Consider the following 26,115-nt stretch of genomic DNA (forward strand, 5'->3'; position numbering starts at 1 on the left):
TTATTGGTCCAGTGGTGAGGATTTTTGCTTTCTTTACATTGAGATGCAATCCATACTGAAGGCTGTGCTCTTTGATCTTCATCAGTAAATATTTTAAGTTGTCTTCACTTTCAGTAAGCAAGGTTGTATCATCTGCATATCACAGGTTGTTAATGAGTCTTCCTCCAATCCTAATGCCACATTTTCTTCATATAACCCATGTTCTCAGATTATTTGCTCAGTATACAGGTTGAATAAGTATGGTGAAAGAATACAACCTTGTCGCACACCTTTCTTAATTTTAAAGCATTCAGTATTCCCATGTTCTGTTTGAACAACTGCTTCTTGGTCCAGGTACAGATTTCTCATGAGCACAATTAAGTGTTCAGGAATTCATACTTTGCAATGTTGTCTATAGCTTGTCATGATCCACACAATTGAACACCTTTGCGTAGTCAATAAAGCACAGGTAAACATCTTTCTAAAATTCTCTGGTTTCAGCGAAGATCCATCGGACATCGGCAGTGATATTCCTTTTTCCACAGCCTCTTCAGAATCCGGCTTGAACTTCTGGAAGTTCTCTGTCAGTGTACGCTTGCAGACATTTCTGTATTACTTTTAGTAAAACTTTACTCGCATGGGTTATCAAAGAGATTGTCCGATGATTTCCACATTCCGTTGGGTCACCTCTCTTTGGAACGGCCGCAAATATGGATCTCTTCCAATCAGTTAGCCAGATCGTTGTCTTCCAAATTTCTTGGCAGAGATGAGTGAGTGCCTCCTATGCTGCCTCATTTTCTTGAAATATTTCAATTTTATTCCATCGATTCCTGGTGCCTTGGTCTTTGCCAATTCCTTCAATGCACTGTGGACTTCCTCCTTCAGTATCATTGGCTTTTGATCATATGCTATCTCTTGAAATGATTGAACATTAAACATTTCCTTTTGGTACAGTGACTCTGTGTATTCTTTCCATCTTCTCTTGATGCTTTCTGCATCATTCATTAATTTGCCCAGAGAATCTTTCAATAATGAAAGTTGAGGCTTGAATTTTTTCTTTAGATCCCCCAGGTTGAGAAATGCTGAGCATGTTCTTCCTTTTTGGTTTTCTGATTCCAGATCTTTGCACATTTTGTTGTATATTTGGCTTTATCTTCTTGAGCTGATCTTTGAAATTTTCTGCTCAGCTCTTGGACCTCCTCATTTCTTCCATTTGCTTTAGCATGTCTTCATTGGAGAGCAAGTTTCAGTGTCTCTTCTGATACCCATTTTGACCTTTTCCTTCTTGTCTTCTTAATAACTTTTTGCTTTCTTCACCTATAATGTTCTTGATGTCATCCCACAACTCTTCTGGTCTTCGTTCTTTAGTGTTTAATGTATCTCTAAATTCAGGTGGCATATACTCAAGGTCATATTTTGTCTCTCGTGGACTTGTTATCATTTTCTTCAGCTTTAATTTGAATTTGCATATGAGTAATTAATGGTCTGTTCCACAGTCTGCCCCTGGCCTTGTTTTCACTGATGATATGGAACTTTTCCATCGTCTCTTTCCACAGATGTAGTCAATTTGATTTCTATGTATTCTATCCAGTAAGGTTCATGTGTGTAGTCATCTCTTATGCTGTCTAAAGAAGGTATTTGAAATGAACAAATCATTGATTTTGCAGAATTCTATCATGCGTTCTCCAGCATAATTTCTATCACAAGGCCATATTTTCTGACTACTGATCCTTGCTGTTTGCTCCCAACCCTTGTATTCCAATCACCAGAAATGATCAACGCATCTTGATCGCATGTTTGATCAATTTCAGATTGAAGAAGTTGGTAGAATTCTTCTATTTAATTCTCACTGACTTTAGTGGATGGTGCGTCTGTCCGTTTGCCATATTGTGGTGGCTTGTGAGTTGCTGTGATTCTGAAAGCTCTGCTACCAGTATTTTAAATACCAGTAGGGTCACCCATGGTGGAGAGGTTTCAGATGAGCTTCCAGGTGAAGACAGACTTGGAAGGAGTGATGAATTACTTCTGAATATTTAGTCACTGAAAACCTTATGAAAAGCAGAAAAACATTGTCAGATATAGTGTCAGAAAATGAGCCCCTCAGGTTGGAAGGCACTCAAAATGTGACTGGGGAAGAGCTGCCTCCTCAAAATAGAGTTGACTGTGATGATGCAAATGGAGTAAAGCAAATGGGGGAAAAGCCATTGAGACCTTCATTTGCTGATGGGGCACAACTCAAAATGAAGAGAAACAGCTGTATACATCCACTGAAAATCAGAACATGGAATGCACAAAGTATGAATCTGGGAAAATTGGAAGTTGTCAAAAATGAAATGGAATGCATGAGCATCGATATCTTAGGCATTAGTGAGCTGAAATGGACGGATAGTGGCCATTTTGAATCTGATAACCACATGGTTTACTATGCCAGGAACGACAAATTGAAGAGGAAGTGTTGCATTCATTGTCAAAAAGAACATATCCAGATCAGTCATGAGGTACAACACTGTCTATGATAGGATAATATCCATGCGCCTACAGGGAAACCCAGTTAATACCACTATTATTCATATTTACGCATTAATCTTAGGTCATAGTTACTGTTTTTTGTTAGTAGCAAATATCAGATTATATAAGCTGTTTTGTCATCTGTTGATATAATTATGTTCTTTTTTTTTGGTCCATTTTTTTGCCCTCTTGATGTGATATCAATGACTATTTTTTCTACCATTATATTTGGCCCCTGAAAGAAAAAAGCAAAATGCTTACAGACAGGCTTCAAACACACATTTTCTGTCTCGTATCCCATCATCTGTCCCCACATCACCTCACCTCAGCCACTTCTGGTCACAGGTGCTTCCCTAAACCTTCAGTTCACCTGGCTGAAATGCTGTGCTCTTGTCTGCTGCGCTGTCTTCAGAACTAGGGTAACTCAATGGCCTGGAAAGATTCTGGTTTGGGCCTGTTGTCCTAACCAAATTACTACTTTCAAATATGTCCTGGATCGAACACTAAATTGTATGGCCACCCTAATTGTTGTTGTTAAATCGGTTCTGACTCATAGCGACCCTGCATAGGGTTTCCAAGGAACTGCTGGTGAGCTTGAACCATGGACCTTGAGGTTCCAACCAACCTTGCAGTCCAGCGCATTGAATTTACCTTAGTTAAATTGTCCCGGTTCCCCAAGCCCTAGAGTTGACTTTCACTCTTCAGTGCTCCTACACCTTCTGGGTATTTATTGGCATGCACTGCATTGTCTGCTCCCCACAGTGTAACAGTGGCTCTGCCAGGTTTGTATTGTGTACCTCTGGCCTGGCACCTGCCAGGAGCCCTGTGCACTAGCCAAGATTTTTGGCTGCAAATGAATGTCTTGACTTCCTTCTTCCCTCCCTTCCTTTTTTCACATGTGTTCCTTCATTCCTTTAACATAATAAGAAGAGCCCAGCACTCAGACCATCTCCTCTCTGCAGGGGTCCTCTCTCCCAGGCACTGAGTCCTGATGCACAGACTGGGGACCCTGGTGGGTCAGGCAGCCCCTGGGGCCAGACAAAAGAGAGCCTGTGGTTTCAGAGCCAGTGAAAAATGCAGATGGTGGATTTGTTGTTATTATTGTTAGGTGCTATCTATTCCGTATCAACTCATAGCAACCCTATACATTCTCTCTGGGGGTCTTCCTCTTTTTCTCTGACTCTCCACCTTACCAAACATGATATCCTTCTCCAGAGACTGGTCCCTCCTGACAATATGTCTGAAGTGTAAGAGATGAAGTTTGGCCACCATGGCCTCCAAGGAGCACTCTGACTGCAGTTCTTCCAACATAGATCTGTTGGTTCTTTTGGTAGTCCATGGTACTTTTAATATTCTCCTCCAACATCATAACTCAAAAGCATCAATGACCTACCAAAAGGGGAATGAGTAGGGAGTAGAGGAGGAAGGACTGAAGAGAACTGAAGGACAGTGGAATTGTGGGAAGTGAGGAAAGGAGGAATGGAGGGAGGGAGGCCCTGGCTGCCCCCACCCCCACTGCCACCGGAGCAAGGCTGTAATCCTCTCATCTCTCTGGTACAGCTATTTTGGGGGGGTGCTAATTTCTTGACTATTTGTGGAAATTTTACAGGCATATTCACCTATGTCTTTGGTCTGGGGCCTTGCTAGCCTGAGATTCCAGAATTGGGTCACATCCCATTTTGTGACTCAAAATAACATAAAGCTCTAGCACTTTTGATGTTAGAAATGGGCTCCCTGAAGGAGTCCCGTGCTCCCATTTCTGAAGGTTTCTCAGGGTGCGGTCTCATGTCTGTTCAGAGGGTGTTGGTTGAGGCCCTGACTCTGGCTCCCTGCTCCCTAAGATGCCCAGGACCCTGAGTGAGCCCCAGCCTACAGGGATCAGGCATCCCAGACTCTACTGCTGCCACCACCTGGTCTCAGGGAAAAAGACTGTTTCCCCTTTGCTTCTCAGGCCCTTCCCTCAATTTCCCACATCACAATAGACCTCAGGGTCTACTCATTCATATGTGGGGGCTTCAGAAAGTTTGTGGAAAAATGGGATTGAGAGATACTGGGATTTTTCTATGAATGGTTTGAAGACCCTCGAACAGCTTTATCTGGAGGTGAGAAGCCAGGGTGAGGATATTTTATCTTCAGGGAACTTTTCCAGGGACCTCCCAACCTGGATCTAGCTTGCAGGCACTCTGTGTTGTTGTTGTTGTTGTTGTTAAGTGCCGGCCATAGAATCAGTTCTGATTCATAATGACCCTGCAAAGGGGTTCTAAGAGTGACTGTGATAGATGTGACATTGTAGGATCAGCCCTGGACAGTTAACCACAAGGTGGGCCTTTCTATCCCACCAACTGCTCCTCAGGAACCCTATACAGGACTGCGTTTGAGTTTGAACCACAGTCCTTGAAGTTCAAACTAACTTTGTGGTCGCGTGCATTACCCCACAGGACCACATCAGGACTCTACAAACATTCTATGGGACCCCCATTTCCCCTACCCTTAACAACAATACACCTCACCTCTGTGAGGAAGTGATATGGGGCAGTCTTATTTCTCCCCAGGTCCACTTTTGGAGTTCTTAGTTTCTATTTCAGGATGGACACTTCCCATGACCAAGGACACTTAACTCTATACCTCCTACAAGTATGGTCTTGCTTCTTGACCTCAGAGACAACTAAATTACATTAACTATACCAATTATGGAGTCCTGGTGTGGCACTGTGGGTTAATGTGCCAGACTGCAAAGCCTGGAACTGCAAGGTTGGTGGTTCAATCTCACCAGCTACTCCAGCAGGGTCGCTATGGGTCGGAACCGACTCGACAGCTCACAACAACAACAACAACATACTAGTTCAATAGCTGCTCTTGCAGTACACAAGAGGATTTCAGAAAGTTTGAGGGAAAATTCCATTCTCTTTTAATTCTGTTTACCCAAAAACTGTTTGAAGCCCCCTTGTATGACTTTTTAAAGGGCACCTTGCTGAATGAAGTTGGTGGACACTTCAGCCATGAACGGAAGAGCATGGGGCACTAAATGCTTAGAGCAGTTGTAGTGAATGAGATCCTTAATTCCACCACTCCCTCCCACCCCGCACCCCTGCCTCCTCTGTGTTGCCAAAACCACTGAGTTGGAGCTGGAAGAAAGAGGCCAGATGTTCTGCAAATGTCCTGGGGCCTCATCTATGGTGGTGGTGGTGATGTGCTGTGGAGTCGGAGCCGACTCATAGTGACACTGTACAGGGTTTCCGAGGCTGTAAATCTTTACAGGAGCAGACAACCTCATCTTATTCCCATGGAACAGCTGGTAGTTTCGAACTGCTGATCTTAAGGTTCACAGCCTGATTCGTAAACCACTATGCTATGGGGCAGAGCTCCTTGGGGCCTCATCTATAGGAGGAAGTAAATCCACCAGAGCTGGGGTCTGTCAGTACCCAGTCCTTGAATGTATTTGAAATTCTTGGTGGTGCAAACTGTTAATACCCTCAGTTGCTAACTGAAAGGTTGGAGGTTGTTGGTGCCTTGGAGGACAGACCTGGGGGTCTACTTGCAAACAATGAGCTATGAAGACCCAATGGAGCACAGGTGTAGTTTGACACACATGGGGTCACTATGAACCGAAGTCAACTTGATGGCAACTGATTTGATTGTCTCTGGATCTCTGTTCTTCTTTTGAGGGTCCTAGGCATTCAGTAAAGGGCCCAGGTGATGCAGACCCAGTGGTAGATAGGTAATATGGTAGTTAGTGATGCTGTCAGTAAATATTTCTGGCTTTCCATCTCCTGGGCATGAGATAGGACAGACTTCTGTGCCTTTTTGAAGTTAGACATGTTCACGTGACTTGCTCTCTTAAACTTACCCTATTTTCCCTTTTTCTAATCTTTAAGATTTCCCCTCAGAGAAATACCCTTTTGTGATCAGACTGGAGAGAAGACAAGGACCATGACTGATTTGGAGGAGAGATTTTGGAATGGGACAAATCTCCTTCTCTCCCTTCCTTCCAGCATTAATTTCTTTCATATGCATCTACTGATCTACTGCTGAGTACCAGACTGTTTGCCCAATATTGCAGGTTAGCTGAGGAAGATCACATGGCCTGGATCCTGAAAAGTTCAGTGTAATATTAAGATCTTTCTGTTTGTTTGCCACTTGTTGTTAACCAGATTGGTCCAGATGCTCTTTTTAAATAAAGTGTGTGTGTGTTTGTGTGTGTATAGGATTCCTGGTATAACACTGTAGGAGAAGCACTGCTTACTAAAAGGCTGGTGGTTCATACCCACTCTCCATTCCTTGGAAACCCTATACAAGGTTGTTATGAGTCAGAACCGAGTGAGATAAAGTACTAGACTGCAAGGTTAGTTTGAACCATAAGGCTAGCAGTTCAAACTCATCAGCCACTCCTTGGAAACCCTATACAGGGTTGCTATGAGTTGGAACTGACTCAATGGCACTTAACAACAACAATATATGGTGGTGGTAGTGGGCTATTGAGTCAGTTCTGACTCATAGGGACCCTATATAGGGTTTCTGAGGCTGTAAATCTTTATAGGAACACAAAGCCTCATCTTTCTCCTGTGGAGCTGCTGGTAGATTTGAACTGCTGACCTTGCAGTTAGAAGCCCAACACATAACCCACTACACTACCAGGACTCTATATCTATATTTATAAATGTATATCTGTTTATTTCATAGCAACCCTGAATAGGGTTTATGAGACTGTAATCTTTACGGGAGCAGAAAGCCTCATTTTCTCCCGTGGAGGATCAGAGGGTAGGACCATTTTAATTCACCCTTCCTTCAGTTTTAATTTTTTTGCTTTGATCAAAACAGTCAGATGATCAAAGCAGTCAGATTTCAACTCTCACAGGAACAGCCTTGAAGAGGAAATCATTTTTCAGAAGTCTGTGCTTTGGAGATTGAAGACTTATGTTCAGATTCTAGTTCAGGCTTTCCTCTTATAAGTTAGGTGACCTCGAATAAGATTTGAAATATCTTTGAATCTCAGTCTTTCTATATCAGTTATTTATTGCTACGTAAAAACCTATCTCTAAGCAGTGCCTTAAGGAGCTCTGGTAGCATAGTGGTTACAAGTCAGGCTGCTAACCTCAGGTTCAGCAGTTCAAAGCTACCAGCCATTGTGTGGGAGAAAGATGAGGCTTTCTGCTCCCATAAAGATTTACAGTCTCGGAAAACCCTATACAGGGTCGCTATGGGTGGGAACCGACTCCATAGCACTTCACCAGCACCTCCACCAAGCAGTGTCTTAAACCCTAACACTCGCTTATTTGACCCAGCTAGGAGTCGCCTGGGTTTGGCTGGGTGGGGCGCTCTCAGTTAGGGTTGTGGTCATCTCAAACTTGTCCTCACTCATATGGCTGGTGCCTGGGCTATGAAGACTCAAATGGCCAAGGCTGGATTGCTGGGGCTCCTCAAGCAGCTCTCTGTCTACATGGTCTCTCCACGTTGAGGCCTCAGACTAGTCACCCTCTTACAGAGGCTGGCTTCCAGAGTGAGGCTCTTAAGAGAGACGTTGGAGCTGCAGGGACTCCAGAGGTCACACCAAGGCCTTTCCACCTCATTCAACCTGTGGAAGCAGCCACAAGGGCCCACCCAGACTCAAGAGGACTCCACCTCTTGATAGAACGAGTGTTCTAGAATTTATGAGCATGTTTTAAACCCATCCCACTTCCAGTAAATAGGGACAGTTTACTCAACTGGGCTTTTATTATTTACCATTTTGGTGATTCCACTGTGGTCACTGTATATAATGCCGAGTCCTGGTGTGGTGCTGTGGGTTAATACACCAAACTGCAAAGCCATTTGAACTGCAAGGTCAGTGATTCAAGCTCACCAGCTGCTCCCCGGAAACCCTATACAGGGTCGCTATGGGGCAGAACCAACTCAGCGGCACTTAACAACATTAAATACTGAAGTGAACATCAGTATGTATTGTTGTTGTTGTTAAGTGCCATCAAGTCAGTACCGACTCATAGCAATCTTATACGCAACAGAATGAAACACTGCCCAGTCCTGGGCCAACCTCACAATTGTTGCCACATTTGAGCCCATTGATGCTGCCACTTGGCCAATCCATCTTGCTAGGGGTCTTCCTCTTTTTCTCTGACCTTCCACCTTACCTAACATGATATCCTTCTCCAGCAACTGGTCCCCCTGACAATATGTCCGAAGTATGAGAGACAAAGTCTGGCCATCCTGGCCTCCAAAAAGCACTCTGGTTGTACTTCTTCCAACACAGATCTGTATAGTTTCCCCTTTCTTTTTCCTTTGGAGAAGGTATCAAATAGGGAGATTTCAGGATCAGAGGGTAGTGGTGGTGGTGGTGGTTGTGTATTTTGGAGTTGTTCCAATTCACAGCAACCCTGTATAGGGTTTCCTAAGTTGTAAATCTTTACGGAAGCAGTAAGCCTCATCTTTCTCCTGAGGAGGATCAGCTGGTAGAACCATTTTAATTCACCCTTCAGTTTTCATTTCTAGCTTTTAAATATACTTGAAGACATGCCGCAAAGACTCCCAGGCTGAATCACACTTTGCACACCTTGCTTGTGTGTGTCCATGGGCTGTGTGGATATTTTGGGGCCTGAAGCAAATGCTATTTTTGCACGGTTACATTTCGCCTTCACAATGCATAATCAAAATGCTTTTGCTTAAACGCAAGATAGGTTCACAGCTCTAAAAACAGTTCTTGTGCTGCAAGAGAAGGTTACCCTGTTGTGAAGCTCTGATGTGGCCTCATCCTTGGGGACAGGGCCAAGCAGGGAGGACACGAGGGGACCTGGCTGCTGGAGCAGCTGGTCCATGCTTACTCTGAGCAGTGTCACTAAGCCTTTGAGAAATGTCAGCCTATGCCCCTCCCCAGGGTTCCTCACTCTGTGTTTTGGGCTTCCCCAGCAGCCACACTATGTGCTGTAGTGCATTATGACAATATAGCTTGGTATTTTATAAGACTTTTTTGAGCTATAGCTTTTCCTTCCTGAGAGAAGGACTGCCTTCCTCTAGCTGAGATGCTCCACTCTTTATTAATAAGCCCTGGGCTCCCTTGACCAAGACTAAGAGGAAGGAGGTCTGGAGATGGACTATAATTTGGATGATTCTCATGAAAACAAACCTCTCCTGGGCCAATATTCTCTAGATACTTGCATTTAGAATTGACTTCTTTCCATATAGACACACGGGCTTTGAGAGGGCTACTTTCTATTTAAATTGGTGCCACGTCCTGGGAAGTAGTTGGAACATCTAAACTTGGCTTTCTTTGGATGTGAATACAGCCTGTGATCTTACCAAAGACATGCCATTTGGTTAAACCCTTTCCCAGCAAAAAGGTGGAGAGTGTCCAGACCTGAGCTCAAGAAACAAGACCAGATTCTTAGATCCAGCTCTCTCACTAATGAATTAGGCAAATTGCTGATCCTTTCATATCTTTAAATATTTCACTTGAGAAGGAAGGGTATGAACTTGGCCAATTTCTATAAACATTCCCAGCTCTAAGTTTTGCTGGTGTTTGATGAGTATCCATGAGAATTTTTTACTCCACTTTGTTTTAAAAATAAAGTCTGTCTTTCTTCTCTGGTTCCAGATGGATGAGGGTTGGACATGGAGAAGAAGCACAAACTAAGGGATTAAAAATGGCAAGACCAAGCAGGGGAGCAAGCAGATCCACCATGGAATAATGCTGCGAACTTCAGAGCAAAGGTGGACAAAATACTCCAGGATAAACAGAAGCTAAGGGATTTTTTCAAAGCCAACCCTGCACTACAAAACATCCTAAAGGGTGTTCTGTGGACAAAGAACCAACAAGAACAGACAGCACCTCCCAGAACTAAACTGACAGATGGAAGAGTCAAGAGCAGAGCAAAACTATAAGAACAAACTCAGAGAATCTGGGAGGTCAGTCTATGATCAAAACAATTACAATGTGAAAGAAGGTAAACACGTAGGAACAGAGATCCAGATGGTGAGAAGGTCAGGTAGATTACAGAATAAAATAGACTGCATTAAATGGAGAGAAAAATTAATGGAATATAAGGTAACCTCAAAGAAAACGAACACTTCACAACACACCAAGAAAATGAAAATCCGAGTAGAACATGGAAACATTAAAACTGTGAGGAAACTCACAAGAAAGAACACAAAACACATGAACTCAGCACAGGAAGACACACAGAACAAAGAAAGCCGTAACACCACAAAAACAAACAAACAAACAAACAAACATAATGGCAGCAATATAAATCCATGCCTATCAATAATTACACTGAATGTAAACGGATTAAATGCATCAGTTAAGAGATGGAGGGTGGCAGAATGGATAAGATAACAAGATCCTACAATATGCTGTCTGCAAGAGACACATCTCAGACACAGACAAAAACAAATTAAAAGTGAAAGGATGGAAAAAAATATACCAAGCTAATTGCAATACAAACAAACAGGAGTGGCAGTACTAATCTCTGACAAAATAAACTTCAAGGCAAAAATCAGCATAATAGATAAAGATGGACATTATCTCATGATTAAAGGAACAATTGAACAAGATGGCATAACCATAATAAGGATCTGTGCTCCCAATGAAAGAGCTCCAAAATATATAAAGCAAACTCTAAGAGATTTGAAGAAAGAAATAGACAAATCTACAATAATCGTGGGCGATCTTAATACACCACTTTAAAAAATGGATAGAACAATCAGAAAGAAACTTGACAAAGACACAGAAGAACTAAACAACACAATCAGCCAACTGGACCTCATAGATGTGTACAGAGCATTCAACCCAACAACAGCACAATACACATTCTTTTCCAGTGCACGTGGCACATTCTCCAGAATAGACCATGTGTTAGGCCACAAAACAAACCTCCATAAATTTACAAATATCAAAATACTACAAAGCATCTTCTCAGACCACAATGCAATCAAATTAGAAATCAACAATAGAAGACAAAGGAATTAAAGTCAAATACATGGAAACTGAATAACACCCTGCTGAAAAGCGACTGGGTAGTAGAAGAAATAAAACATGAACTCACAAAGTTACTAGAAACAAACAAGATAAAAAACACAACATACCATAACCTTTGGGACACGGCAAAAGCATTGCTGAGAGGACAATTTATTGCAATAAATGCACACATCCAAAAAGAAGAAAGAACCAAAATTAACACATTAACCAGCATCTACAACAATTAGAAACAGAACAACAGAGGGAACCTACAGCCACCAAAATAAAAGAAATAATAACGATTAGAGCAGAAATAAATGAGATAGAAAACAGAAAAACAATAGAAAAAATCAACAGGACAAGAAGCTGGTTCTTTGAAAGGATTAACAAAATTCACAGACCACTGACAAATCTAACAAAAGAAATGAGGAAGAAGACACAAATAACACCTATTAGAAACCACACGGGCGATGTCACAATGGAACCAAAAGAAATAAAAAAAGACAATAACTTGAAAATACTATGAAAAGTTGTACTCCAACAAATTTGAAAACTTAGAAGAGATGGATAAATTTTTAGAAAAACACGACCTACCTAAAATTACACAGAGTGAAGTAGAAAATTTGAACAGACCCATAACAAAAGAAGAAATTGATCAGGTCATCAAAAAACATCCAACCAAAAGAAGTCCTGACCAAGATGGCTTCACTGGTGAGTTCTACCAAACATTCAAGGAAGAGCTGTCACCAATTCTACTCAAATTATTCCAGAATATAGAGGAGTATGGAAAACTTCCTAATGCATTTTTTGAAGCAAGCATAACCCTCATACCAAAACCAGGGAAGGACGTCACTAAGAAAGAATATTTTAGACCAATAACCCTCATGAACATAGATGCTAAATTCTCAACAAAATCCAAGCCAACAGAATCCAGTAGCACATCAAAAAGATAATAGCTCATGATCAAGTGGGATTCATATCAGGGATGCAAGGATGGTTCAACATTAGAACAACGACCAATGTAATCCACCATATAAATAAGAAAAAAGAAAAGAACCATGTGATCATATCAATTGATGCAGAAAAGGCATTGACAAAAATCCAACATCCATTCCTGAGTAGGAATTGAAGGGAAATGCCTCAACATAATTCAGAGCATATACACAAAACCAAAAGCTACATTACTCTCAATGGAGAGAAATTGAAAGCCTTCCCTCTGCAAACAGGAACCAGACAGGGAAGCCCTTTGTCACTAGTCCTATTCAATATTGTGTTGGAAGTCTTAGCAAGAGCTATATGGTAAGACAGGGAAAGTAAAGGCATCCAAATTGGCAAAAAGGAAGAAAACCTCTCTATTTTCAGATGCTATGATCCTATATGTAGAAAACTCCAAAGACTCAGTAAAAGGCTACTAGACCTCATTGGAATATTCAGCAAAGTGGCAGGGTTTAAGATAAACATACAAAAATCAGTTGGATTCCTCTATACCAATAATGACAGCATTGAAAAGTACATTAGAAAGCAATGCCATTTACAATAGCTGCCCAAAGGATGAAATATCTAGGAATAAATGTAACCAGAGAAACAAAGGACCTATACAAGGAAAACTACAAAACACTACTACAAGAAGACAAAAGAGACCTACAAAAATGGAAGAATATACCATATCAAAAAATTGGAGACAGCCTAAATGCCCACCAACAGAAGAATGGTTAAATGAACTTGGGCACATACACACAATGGAATACTACAAAACGTTGAAGAATAATGATGAATCTATGAAACACCTTATAACTTGGTTGAACCTGGATGACATGTGAGTGATATTAGTCAATCACAAAAGGACAAACATGGTATGAGACCAATGTTGTAAAAATTTAAGAAAAGGCTCTTGACAAAAACCAATCTATGATGGTTGTTGTTGTTGTTGTTGTTGTTAGGTGCCATCGAGTTGGTACCAACTCATAGCGAGCTTATGCACATAGAACGAAACACTGCCCAGTCCTGGGCCAACGCCACAATTGTTGCCACACTTGAGCCCATTGATGCTGCCATTTTGCCAATCTATCTCACTGGGGATCTTCCTCTTCTTCTCTGACCGTTCACCTTACCAAATATGATATCCTTCTCTAGTGACTGGTCCCTCCTGACAATATGTCTGAAGTATGAGAGACGAAATTTGGCCATCCTGGTCTCCAAGGAGCACTCCGGTTGCACTTCTTCCAACACAGATCTGTTGGTTCTTTTGGAAGCCCATGGCATTTTTAATATTCTCCTCCAATACCATGACTCAAAAGCATCAATTATTTTACAGTCTTCCTTATTTACTATCCAGCTTTTGCAGGCATATGAGGTTATTGAAAATACCATGGCTTGGGTCAGGCGCACTTTAGTCCTCTAACAGACATCTTTGCTCTTCAACACTTTCAAAGGTCTTGTGCAGCACATTTGCCTAATGCAACACATAGTTTGATTTCGTGACTGCTGTTTCCATGAGTGTTGATAGTTGATCCAAGAAGAATGAATTCCTTGACAACTTCAATCTTTTCTCCATTCATAAGAATGCTGTTTATTGATCCAGTGGTGAGGACTTTTGTTTTCTTTACAATGAGATGCAATCCATACCAAAGGCTGTGCTCTTTGATCTTCATCGGTAAATATTTTAAATCCTTTTCACCTTTAGCAAGCAAGGTTGTATCATCTGCATATTGCATGATGGTTTGGGGGTGGATTATTCAAGGACTAGAGAGGGTGGGCACATGTTAACATGGGTGACAGGACAGACAATTTACAACAAAAAGGAGGTTAGCAGAGGAAAGATGAAAGTAGCAGGAGACACAGGGAGGAATGCAATAGATAATGTGAATAGAGATAAATACTGTTAACAATTGGCACATGGAGGATATTGCAACCATGTAAGGAAGCAAAGTATATAATGTGTTGAATGTAAAATTGATTATTTGTTCTATAAACATTCATTAAATTCACAATAAAAAGTTGGAAAAAATAAAAACTATATCTTGTAGGAGAGTTATACAAGTTTGGGAGCCTTTCAATGCTCTATTTTGTTTGATAAGAAGAGTTGGTGCTGAGTTAGAAGGAAGAGTCTCATTCAGCAAGATGGTGGAGACGCTTAGTGATACAGAGAAGAGATGTGGTGTGCCGTGTTGAAATCACATGTTGGATGAACTGATGGGGTTTGGGTGGGATTTATGGAAAGACCAATGACTGAGACCCTATGGAGAAGGGGTGCTTGTGTAGAAATAAGGGCACACATTTAACCGCTCAAGAGTATTGTGCAAGTGAGAATGGGCTGATAGTTTTTTTGCTGACTTCTCCCCCAAACCCAAAAGACCATAGTGCTGTTGAGTTGATTCTAACTCATAGTGACCCCATAAGAAACAGTAGAACTGCTCCATAGGGTCTACAAGGCTATAAATCTTTATGGGAGCAGACAGCATCATCATTTGCCCAAGGAGTGGCTGGTGGATTTGACTTTTTAGTTAGCAACCCAACACTTAACCCACTGTGCTACCAAAGCTCCTTCCTTTGACCCCAGGCAATATAAACTGGTTCATCAATTCCTGTTTTCTCTGCCTGCCTGTGTCATTGTTGAACACATCTTAGAGGGTGCATACGTATTTGTGAGCATCCTTTACGGTCAACAGAACATTCACCACTGTCAGGTACTCAAAGTGTAGGTCAGACCCATTCCTGACATGGGAAGCCAGGGTGAAAAGTAACTTTAAAGGTGGGACAAGGACCAAGACAGAGGTGGAAATGTACCCCTGGGGCAAAATGAAGTAGAGGACCTTCCTTCTGATGGGCAGAGTGTGGGCAGATCTTAGGTGACATGGCAACTGAGCGGAGCTTTGACTGTGGATAGACAGATTACGCAACTCAAACAAAGACAATGGGCAAAGAGAGATAGCGAGAAGGCAAACTCGAGGGCACACTTGGGTTTCATTGCCTGGTCTGATGTGGCTGGGGGTGAGGCTTCATGCAAAAATATCCTGGAGAAAGTTGGAGGGGACGGGATCTAGAGAGTTCTGAATGTCAAGCAGAGGAGACAGGCACGGGCTCTGGGGGAAATGGGAGCCACTGAGTCTTCTAGAGCAAGGGAGTACCTTCATAGGCCCCACGACTCTGAAACACTCATTTCTAGAGAGATGTGCCAAGGGTTTGATACAAGGGTTTGGTCTGTGGTGGTTCTGAGACAGTTTCTTGTATCTGGAGGTTTCTGAAAAATAGTCCCTATCTTTTTTTTTCTCACTTTCTTTTTTTTTTCTGGATAGCATTGACCTGGGACTTGAACCCTGGACTCTGACCTCTAATGATTGCCTCTGTGGTGCAATGAATTCTCTAATGTCGCTTCTAGCCATTGTCTGTACCTCCTACCAAATAACATCTCTGCCCAGCTGAGTCTGGGTAAGAGAAGGTGGGAGAAGATACTGGTAGGATGAACATGATCCAGTTGTGGATGTTAGTAGAGTTCATTGTCATTGTAAAAACCTGAAACACTAACATGGATATAGGATGAGCCATCTCAGAAGCAAGAGAGGGAATCTAACTAGCATCAAAGAGGAAGAGGCCAGAATGGAACATGTTGCTTGAACCCCGAGATTCCTATGCATTGAACTTCCTCAACCCAGAAAGAGAAAGTTGTGACCCTGAAGGAGTGGCAGAGCAGCAGTAGTAGAACCAAGAACCTGACCACAAGACAAAGCAGTGGACCTCCCAGGTCACAGAGCAAATAAAAAACTGAGTGGCTCTGGGCAGGAAGTTTCCTTGTAGAGTAGGGTACCTCCAAGTACTTAAGTGGGGGGAATTAGACTTGCTGACCCACAGAGCTAGAGTTGAATGCCTTCAGGCTGAAGTTTACGGTGGAGTGATGAGTCCTGTGGGCATTTATCAGCAACTGACTGGAACAACTGTGCCCTGAGCATTTTCTGATCCTACATTATATAACCTGTTAATTACCCCAATAAACCCCATAACTGTGAGTATGTTGTCTGAGTTCTGGGTAGTCATTGCAATGGATTATTGAACCATATAGAGAAGTAGAGTGTGGTGGGAGGAATGATTAGTGTTTCATAATAGGATTCTTCTACCTAACATGAGACACTATCTTTTCTGGCTTTGTTCTGACTAATTTCCCTTAAGGAGTTGGCAAGAGACCTGAGTGTGCAGTGTGGGCTGGGTAAAGTCAGTCCAAGAAATTAAATTATAGGGATGGGGGCTGTCAGAGGGCAGACTCAGGTTTCCCTGGGATGCCTGGCCACATGAGCAAACCCACTTGCTGGCATGCTGAAGAAGAAAAGGATGTGAGACTGAATTCTGAATCTTTAAACAGGTATTGCCATTAACCTGTTATAGGATAACCACTGGAGTTCAAACCCACCTGTGCCAGAAACCCTATTCAGGGTCTCTCTGACTTGAAACCAACTTGATGATACTTAACAACAACACACAATAATTAACAAAAAAATTAAATTCCTATAAAAAAGGGAAGTAATTTCCCTGCATAGTCATTCATTTGCCAAATACTTGTTGAACACTGACCGCCTGCTAGTTGCAGTTTAGGCACTTTGGAAGCAGTCATGAACAATCTGGAGCCCGGGTGGCACAGTGGATTATGAGCTGGACTGCTCACCACAAGATCAGTAGTTTGAATCTAGCAGTCGTTCCTAGGGAGAAAGATGAGTCTTTCTGCTACTGTAAAGATTTACAGTCTTGGAAACCCTGTGCAGGGTCACTAATAATCAGAACCACCACCACCAATGAACAAAATAGATAGGTTTCCTGTCCTCTTGGAGTTTACATTCTAGTGTGTGAGAAAGAATTAACAGAGGGTCAAAAAGTGTGTGAGAGTTCAGGAACAGAGGACCCTAGGACCATCAAGGGAGAAGAGCACGAGAGGAATGTGGGACCCTATCCATAGAGGCAGCGACACTAGAGATGGAGGCAGAGATGAGGACATGGAGAGAGAGAGCAGTTGAGGACTCTAGGCTCATGGAAAGAGAAAGACTGAGTGCTGGCGGCCAGGAGGCAGGCTTGCAGAATGTGCCATTTGGTTGTTTAAATGATTATATATTCCTGAGAGTTTTTGGGTACATTCCCTGCCCCCTAAAAACCCCAAAAAACCTCAGAGGGAATGGAAGCAAATACTGTTGAATGATGATGCACAGAGGAGATTGTAATAATTGCAATGGAATGCTGAGTGCAAAACCAATGTTTTCCCATGTGAATTATCACTCAATTCACAATAAAAGATTAAAAAAAAAAAGTGTGTGTGAGATAGTATGTCTGTACTGGGTTGAACCATGTCTCCTCAAATTACTGCCACCCAGAAACTTCAAATGTGACCCTGTTTGGAAATTGGGTCATTCAGATGCTAGTAAGTTACTATGAGCTCATGATAGATTACGATGGTCCCCAATCTAATGATTGGCATCTTTATAAGAAGCAGGGATTTAGACATAGGGATGCACAGGGTGATGTCCCTGGGATGATTGAGGCGTAGATTGGAGAGAAGCGATCAGAAGCCAAGGGATGCCAAGGATTTCCCAGCAACCACTAGGAGCCAGAGGCCAGGAAGGGCTCCTCCCTCACAGACCACAGAAGCCCTCCTGGTACATGCATTTCTGTTGCTTTAAGTCACCCACTGTGGTAGTTGGTTATGGCAGCACTAGGGAATGAAAAGGAGCCCCTCTCTTTGGTCCCCACCCCCACCCCTTTTTTTCTTTGTCTTTCCACAGTTCCTCACAAAGTCCTCATGTGGCGCTGTGGGTTAATGCACTGGACTGCAAAATTGGTTTGAATCATAAGGTCTGTGGTTCAAGCTCACCAGTCACTCCTCATAAACCATACACAGAGTCGCTATGGGTAGGAACCTACTCAAAGGCACTTAACAACAAAAGCAGTTCCTCACAATTTCCAGAAGAGTGACCACACTGCGCCCTGCCCCCATCGCAAGCCACTTCTGCTCACTCTCCAAGACCCATCGCAAATGCTCCATTCATTCACCATCATCCAACAGTTAGCTTGCTAGGCACTGGACTTTGTTCCACTTTATGGTTTAAGCTCAGATTTTCTGGACTATCCCAGTACATATTCTTTCTTTTTTTTCTCTCTCCCTTCCTTCCTTCTTCTCTCTTTTTTTCTTCCTCTCTCTCTCTCTCTCTCTCTTCCTTCCTTTCTTTCTTACCTTCACTTATCTAGGTGAATGCTAAATCAGGACAAAATCTTAACCAGATCCTAAGGTTGGTTTGGAAATTGGGGCTCCATTCCCATACCTCTGTGGAGACCCTGGGTGGTGCAAATGGTTAAGTGCTCAGCTGCTAACCTAAAGACTGGCAGTTGAAATCTACCTAGAGGTGTCTTGAAAGAAAGACTTGGCAATCTACTTCCAAAATCTCACGGCCACTGGAGGCCCTGTGGAGCACAGTTTGGCTCTGACACACATGGGTCATTATGAGTTAGAACTGATTATCTCTCCCATCCCATTTGGTAGTGACCATCTATGACTATGCCCACTGTCACCAGAAGCCTGGGGGCTCCTGATTGGATTCTGTTTGTAAGGTCTCAGCTCAGAGGCTCTGCTCACAGTATGCTTTTGAGGCAAATTGTCAGATTGACATGTGGTTGGTGGGTGTTGTCTGGAACCCTCAGCACCAAGCAATACCCAGAAAGGAATGCTTTTGACAGGCAGCCTCTGGTTCTGAAGCAGGAGGCAGTCAGACAGGCTGACAGTGGAGCTGAAACCAACTTCGAAGAAACGTGCTTCCCAGGCTCTCTGTAGCATCCCTGCCAGCCAAGCCCAGGGGATGTTTGTTATAGTTCATAATCTATTACATGCAGGCTTAGAGCTCCATCTGGGTGCCGCTGGATTTTCTCTGAAAACGGAATCATCTTCTGTGGCTGGATGAGCAGAGCCCGGGGCACATTTCGGCTCAAAGGGGCCCGAATCAAACATTGGTGTCTCCATTGAGCTCATTCCTGAACTCATTAAACTGGGAGAAGTGAGCCCATCTGGAAGGAGGATGGATAGGGTCAGATGGTGACTCCTGGACACAGCCAGGTTGGTGTGCAAAGGGGTTCAGCATTCTTGTCACTATGCTTCCCTCCTGCCCACCGATTAAGTCTTTCCACAGCCCTTGACACTTCCCCAAACATCGGGTAATTATGTCCGTGCAAGTATTGGGGGCGGGGGTGGTGGTGGCCTGAAAGGTTGAGGATTAATCCTGCCCACAATCACAAGGTTGGTTTGGACCTCAAGGTTGGCTGTTCACACTCACCAGTTGCTCTCCTTGGAAAGCCTACACAGGGTCACTATGAGTTGGAACCAACTTGACAGCACTTAACAACAACACAAGGAGCTTACTACCAGGTGGGCAGGCTGGCTCTGAGGGAACCAGTCCATTGGCAGGAAAGGATTATGTGAGATGTAAAGTCACTGTGACAGCAGCAGGCTGAGAACTGGGAGAGGGAGGCTTTCCCAGCCTTAGGAGGGGCTAAGTCCAGGCCAGAGCAGTTAGCACTGCGGAAGGTGGGGCAGGATCCTTGGGGTATATTTTTGGACGAGATTACCATGCAACATGGCAGGGTGTGCTTCCACATCTCAGCAATCACTTTGTTTCATTTTCAAACAGACCTTGACCTTGACCATCCTTTGGTTTAAGGACTAATGAAGAGGAAATTGGTTAAAAAGACATTCATGGCTTGGAGTCTTTGTAAGAAGCATTGAAGATGATGTTCATGCAATTGTGCATCGAAAGAGGGTAGGTGATGTAGGAGAAATCAGGTGGAGGCAGCAATACTAGAGTAAATTAAAAAGAATTGCTACACAAAACTAATGGTTTCTCAATTTCCACACAGTACCATAGATCAGAGATCTATTAGAATTTAAGGAATGTATTAGAATTTAAGACACTGTCAGCTCACTTTATGACAGTTTGGACACAAATATTACATTCATTGTAAACAAATAAATTTTATTCTGACATTGTCAACTAACTTTGTGATAGTTTGGACACAAGCACTAAATTCATAGTAAACAAACGTAAATGCTTTATTTTCCCTGACTTCAGTGCTTTAATTATTGTAGCCTACAGATACTGAAATAAAGAATATCTAGGGCTTAGGCACTATACTGGTCTACAAGGGAAGCAATATCACTAGGGAGGTATACACGCTATAGGAAAACCAACCATTTGAAATCAAAATGGCAGTACTTACCCAAGGATGCACTTTAGAAGAGTTAGGAAAGAAGGCAAATGGAAACCAGAAACACAGGAAGGAAGTGGTAGAGGTGATGTGACATAGACGGAATTGTAATCAATGAGATGAAACAAAATGTGTATGAATTGGCAAATATAAAACTGATGATCTGCTCTGTAAACCTTCACCCAATGCATAAGAAAAGTTAAAAAAAACAACACCACCAAATGAACAACAAAAAATATATTGTTACAAAATCATAGAAACCTTTATTAAATAAAAAGATCAAAAACTGAAGCTATAGTTTCTTGACACTCCTCCATCTCAGTCTATACACTTCTGAAGACTGTATTTCTCTCTCTCTAATCCTTCCCTGAAGAATTCTATACTCTTTGATTTACACCCCATCAGAATGGTAGTTTTAACATTCTGAATGGACTCAGATTGTTTCTTTTAAATGTTACTTGAGTTTGGGGAACAAAAAAGTCTGGAAGGGTAAGATCAGGATCCTAGGGTGAATTAGTGTCCTAGGGTTGGTTCATTAGTGAAGTTTTTATGTGTATATATATTTATATATGTACATATTTTATTAAGATTTCTTCATAATCAGCCCTTCTATTAAGGAAATGACTCACTCAGTTATAGAGGTGGGCAAGACCCAAGTCCATTGGTCAGATAGTGGGCTGGAGGCGCTGACTTACTGTGGTCAGCAATCAGGCAGACAAAGATGGCAGATAAGAAGGCAGGCTACTGATGCCTCCCAGGATCAATCAGTAATAGAACAGATCACTGGCTCAAGTCCAAAGAACTGGAGCTTGGAGGACGAGTAAGATGCAATATCTAAACCCAGCAGAGAGCAAGTAAACTTTGCCTGAGTGTCTAATATTGGAAGCAGCCCACACCCCTGAGGAGACTTCCTTTCAATTGATTGACTGCTCATAGCAGATCTCACCATAGAGCTGATGACATTATATTGGATCTCATCATATGGGATAACTACGTTTCTACTGCCCAAGCACTGAGCATTCTGGCCCAGTCAAATTGACCTAAAGCCTTAACTATCACAATAGGGTAAGGTTTCCCAATCAAATTCCTCTAAGACAGCCCTGGCTACCCTTGGAAAATGGGCAGGTATATTATTGTGATGGGAAGAAATTCCTTGGCTCAACTTTCCTGGCCTTTATTTTACCAATACAATGTTCAATATTACTAAAACTTCAGATCATCCTTTGTCCTTGGAGAAAATCTATCCAGATTACTCCTTCAAAATCCTCCCAAAACAAGTCACTATAATGCTTTGAACTGACCTCCCTTCCTTGAATGTAACTGGCCCAGCAGAAGCCCTAGGAAGCCGCTGTTTTGACTAGACCTTATTTCTGAAGCCACCCAACTTAGAGTACGGCAAGTGTTATAAAGAGAACTTGTCTGCAGCCATCCACTGATCATAGAGACATGGTTACACATGTTTTATTTGGAATGGACTCGTGCATATACAAACTGGAACTCTAGTAGCGATACTTTTTGACTTATTGTCATCTCTGGGTTCTAATTCTGACTGGCTGCAAAGCTTTGGACAAATTACTTAACCTCTCTGAATCTGTTTTCTATTTTAGAAAATGAAGATGTTTGTCCCTGATTTTTCCCCTCTCCTCCTACCACTCACTGGTCAGCTCCTCTTTGAGCACACCTACATTATGATCAGCATTAGAGACATGCTTCAGATTAGAGAAAGAGACAGAACTGCATCTCTAGGACTCTGGCTGAGTTTAACCCACACTCTGATTTTCCCATCTGTAAAACAGAGGAGTTGGTCCATAGAAGGACAAGGATGTTGTCTTTCATTGTACAGAGGTCAGCCTTTGGGACTGTGGAGTAAGCACGGGTCACTTGGGCCAGTGTCTTCCTCCCTCCCACACAATTGTCCCTGAATAGCAAAGACTGGTTGTGATATTCCCTTGCTCAAAGTCCCCAATTCCATTGGTCACTTCACCTTCAAGAGTCCAGAATGATGGATGCCTCTGGGTAATCTCTTGGCCCCAGCTAAGGAGCTGGTGTCCAAAGCCCTGTGGGTAATCTGCACCCTCTCTACAGGAGGAATTGTATCCAAGGGAGTTGGCTGAGCTGAATGTGTGGAAATCATCCATGTGGCCCAAGCAATATACCCTTTTGGAACATTAACTGAAATAGTTGCCACCTGGTGGGGGTCTCTTTGTCTTGACCACCAACTTATTCACTTAATTGTTTTATCCTGTTAATGGGATCAGCTACCCATCAGTGAATTCTTACCTTGTGTCAGGCTCTGTGATGAGGGTTTTCATAGCTCCTCTCTCTCTCTTTCTTTTTAAGGTTTTGATTGTGGATTGAGTGAAAGTTTACAGGGCAGATGATCAGTTTTACATTCAACAAATCACACACCTTGTTTATTTACAATGATTATAATCCCCTCCATGTACCATCAGTTAACAGTATTTCTCTCTATCCACTTTAGCTTTAAAATAAACAACAACAACAACAAAAAACAAACACTCAGGCATATATAATAATTTACATCTGCAAAGGGCACATTCTACAAGTCTGTCTCCTGGCCACCAGCTCTTAGTCCCTCTCTTCCCATTAATCTAGAGTTCTCAGCCGCTCCCCCTCTCCATGACCCCATCTCTGCCTCCATCTCTGGTGTCCCTGCTTCTCTGGATAAGGTCCTGCATTCCGCTTGTGCTCTTCTCCCTTGATGGTCTTGGGGTCCTCTGTTTCTGGATTGTAAGATTAACCACTCCCCTGTTTTTGTTACGTCTACCTTTACAAATGTGACAGTCACAATTAGTCATGATAATGATTATTCACTACTGACTCATACAAATCTTATTCCCAACTCTTTTTACCAGACCTTTCTAGACAAGATGAAATCTATTCAGTGGGAACTCTTTCTTTCCTCTCATACTCTTAAACTAAATTCCCGCTTGAAACCTTGTAAGCCAGTTACTTCATGCCTTTATTGCCCCCTCATTTTAGGTAGCCAATGTCTAAGTTGCCCGTCCCTATCTACCCTGTGTACAGAGGGGATAGCATTGATACTTGATGTGAAGGCTCCTTCCTTCTCTGTTGGTATTTAGAGTAGCTGCCTCACTGAATATAGGTCAGGTTAATCAAATTGCAGCAGTTTACCCATTTCCTTTATCAAAAAAAAAATTTGTTTGTTTGTTTGTAATCTTCCTCTAGTCGAGTTCTGATTATTGAGCCATCGAGGCTAGGTCAAAAGGGAACTGTCTGTAAGTTTGTGTGTTCTTGTGCATCTCCCCTCACTTCATATCTGCTGGATGCTTCACTCTCAGCTCTAGTCCTCTGTGGATATGTCCTTGTCCATGGGCTCAGGTGTCCACTGGTCTCACCACACTTTGGACCAACCAGCCCTTCCTCTTCTCTCTCTCATCTCCAGGTCAACGGGAGTCAATGGACTGTGGTTGAATTCAGCCCATTTCTTCATTGCTGCCTTTCCCCCTCTTCCACTCACCAGTAGACCGATGTGGTTGCCAGCAAGCTTACATGTTTGTTTGTGTGTTCCCTTTGAATTTCAGTCTTAGAGGGGAGTTTGTCCTGAAGGAACTTGATTGCTAGCCTTGATGGCTTCCTGGTGAACAGCTTGCTTATTCTTGTAGTAGCCAGTCATGCTGACATTTTTGTTTTGGGTTTTTCCTGATGATCTTTCTTTGAAGATGTATCTTCTGTCACTATAGTTGTTCCAGGCTGGTCTGCTTGTCCTTTCTAGTGGGAATGTCTCACCTCATAAGGTTCTGGATGGGACTCAGGATTCCACCTAAGGGCCTATACTCTGTAAAGGTGTTGCACTAGGCCTATTTCACCAGGCATGTTGTAGAATCCCTTTTAGGTATTCCAATCAGTTATAGACTGAAGACAGGGTTACAAGTTTTCTCTAATCATGTTTCCCAACATTCCTTTCTATCCCACTCAAATGTCTATTTCACAATAGTAGTCAAGGGAAACTAATATTCATAAGGCAGTCAAGAATTTTAGTATTATTTACCCTCTTCAAGCTATACCTAGATACCTGTGTCCCAGAGCCCTGTTGTTCCAAGGTTGAGTATGCATCACTATTTATCTCTGTCCCACTAGGCCATGCAAACCTGTCTCAGTGTTCTGCTATCTATCTTGTTCTTCTGCCTACGCTGTCTTCTTGTATTGCCCTCCCCAACACCTGAACTAAACCCCCCACCCTAACCTCATTGTTGTGGTTATGTTGTTGTTGTTGTTGTCAGGTGTCATCGAGTCGGAACTGACTCATAGCGACCCCATGTACAACAGAACGAAACAATGTCCGATCCTGGGCCAGCCTCACTACCGCTGCCACACTTTATGCCATCAATGATGCCACCTGGCCAATCCTTCTCTTTGGGGGGGTCGTCCTCTTTTTCTCTGACCCTCCACCCTACCTAGCATGACATCCTTCTCCAGCGACTGTTGGTTACCTTATAGTCCATTAATTCTTCTCTCCATTTAAGACAGTCTATTTTATCCTGTAATCTACCTGAACTTCCCACCACCCAGATTTATGTTCCTCTATGTTTAGCTTCTTTCACATTGTAATTGTTCTTATCATAGACTGACCTCCCAGATCCTCTGTTCTTATAATTTTATTCTATTCTCGACTCTTTCATTTGTCGACTGAGTTCAGGGTGATGCTTCCATGTACATCACTCTCTAGTTGTTGTGTGCCCTTGTTGGTTCTCAGTCCACAGAACTTCCTTTAGGATATTTTTCATAGCAAGGTTGGCTTTGGCAAAATCCCTTAGCTTCTATTTATCCTGGAATGTTTTCATTACACCATCATATTTGATTGACAGCTTTGCTGGGTAGAGGATTCTTAGTTGGCAGTTTTTTTTCTTTCAGGGTTTTATATATCTCTCCCCATTTCCTTCTTGCCTGCATGGTTTCAGTTGAGAGATCCAAGCTTAATCTGATTTGCTTGCCTTTGTATGTTACACTTCTCTTTTCCCTAGCTGTTTTCAGGATTCTCTCCTTATTTTTGACTTTGGAGAATTTGATTATTATATGTTCTGGTGATTGTCTTTTAGGGTCTATCCTTCCTGGGGTTCATTGAGCTTATTGAATGCTTATCTTTTCACCTTTCAGGATATTAGGAAATTTTTCTTCCAGAAGCTCTTCAACTATCTCCTCTGTGGACTTGTTTGATTCTTCCTGTTCCAGAATGCCGATAATTTTTAAGTTACTCCTCTTCATGTTGTCTAACATGACTCTTAGGCCTTCTTCAGATTTTTTAATCCTTTTTTGTTTTTGCTCTTGTGTCTTAGTAGTATTGAGAGTTTTATCTTCTAGCTCACTAGTTCTGGTTTCTATCTCTTCACTTCTACTCCTTTGCCCTTTCAGTGTATTGTCCATTTCTGATATTCTATTATTAATCATTTGGACCTCCTTCTATAGGTTTTGAATTG

This window comes from Chrysochloris asiatica, unplaced genomic scaffold (genome assembly GCF_000296735.1).
Source record: "Chrysochloris asiatica unplaced genomic scaffold, ChrAsi1.0 scaffold00156, whole genome shotgun sequence".
Classification (NCBI taxonomy): Eukaryota; Metazoa; Chordata; class Mammalia; order Afrosoricida; family Chrysochloridae; genus Chrysochloris; species Chrysochloris asiatica.